Source organism: Galeopterus variegatus, unplaced genomic scaffold (assembly GCF_000696425.1).
Source record: "Galeopterus variegatus unplaced genomic scaffold, G_variegatus-3.0.2 Scaffold1969, whole genome shotgun sequence".
Taxonomy (NCBI): domain Eukaryota; kingdom Metazoa; phylum Chordata; class Mammalia; order Dermoptera; family Cynocephalidae; genus Galeopterus; species Galeopterus variegatus.
The window spans coordinates 20413-21778 of record NW_007728080.1 but is presented as its reverse complement, the minus strand read 5'-3'; positions in this window follow the sequence as shown (position 1 = coordinate 21778).

Sequence of the window (1366 nt, the reverse complement as noted above, 5' to 3'; positions counted from 1 at the left end):
CCTTACAGAAATAAAAAGGGTTATAATGGGATGCAATGAACAATTATACACCAATAAATTCGTTAACTTAGATGAAATGGACAAATTCCCAGAAGGACAATCTACTAAAAATAGTTTACTCCAGAATAAATGGACAACCTGAATAAAACTATACTAAGTAAAGAGATTAAATTAGTAATAAAAAAAAATACCCACCAAGAAAAACTCAGGCCCAGGTAAATCCTGGTCAATTCTACCAACATTTAAATAAGAATCAATGCTAATTCTTCACAAACTCTTTCAAAACATAGGAGAGAAAGGAACACTTCCCAACTCATTCTATGATGCCAGTACTACCGTGATACCAAAACCGAAGACATCACAAGAAAAGCTACAGATCAATGCTTTTATGACCACGAACATGAAAATGCTCAACAAAATACTAGCAAACCAAATCCAGCAACACATGAAACAAGTTATACACCATGACCAATGTTGGCTTAACACCTGGAAATCAATTACTGTAATATACCAACCATATCAATAGAATAAAAAACAAAAACCACATGATCATTTCAATAGATGTAGAAAAAGCATTTGACAAAATCCAACACTCTTTCTTGATTAAAAAAAAAAAAAAGACACTCATCAAACTACGGAAGGAAGCTTCCTCAACTTGATAGAGGGTATCAATAAAAACCCACAGCTAACATTGTGCTTGGTGATGAAACACTGGGTACTTTCCCCCTAAGACCTGAAATGGGGCAAGAATCATTTGCCCACTCTCATTACTTCTATTCAACATTGTTCTGGAAGTTCTTGTATGGCAATTAGGCAAGAAAATAAAATACATTCAGTTTAGATGGGAAGAAATAAAATTATCTCTGTTCACACTTGACATAATCTTGAATGTAGAAAATCCTAAGAAATACACTAAAAATCTACAAATCAAATAAATAAGCTCAACAAGTTTGCAGGACACAAGATCAGTACACAAATCAATTGTATTTCTACATACTTGCAATGAACAACTTAAAAATAAAATAGGGCCTGGCCAGTTAGCTCAGTTGGTTAGAGCACAGTATTGATAATACCAAAATTTAGGGTTTGGATCCCTGAACCACAAGCCACCAAATAAATAAATAAAATAATATGGGGACCTCAGTCCTACAACCACAAGGAGCTGAACCCTATCAACAATCTGCGAACTTGGAAGAGAACCTTAAGCCTCAGACGAGACCACAGCCCTGATGGACACCTTGATTCCAATTTGGTTAGATCTTGAGCAGAGGACCCAACTAACATGTACTCAAACTCATGACCCACAGAAACTGTCAAGATAATAAATCTGTGTTGTATTAAGTCAAACGAAATAAAATAAAATAAA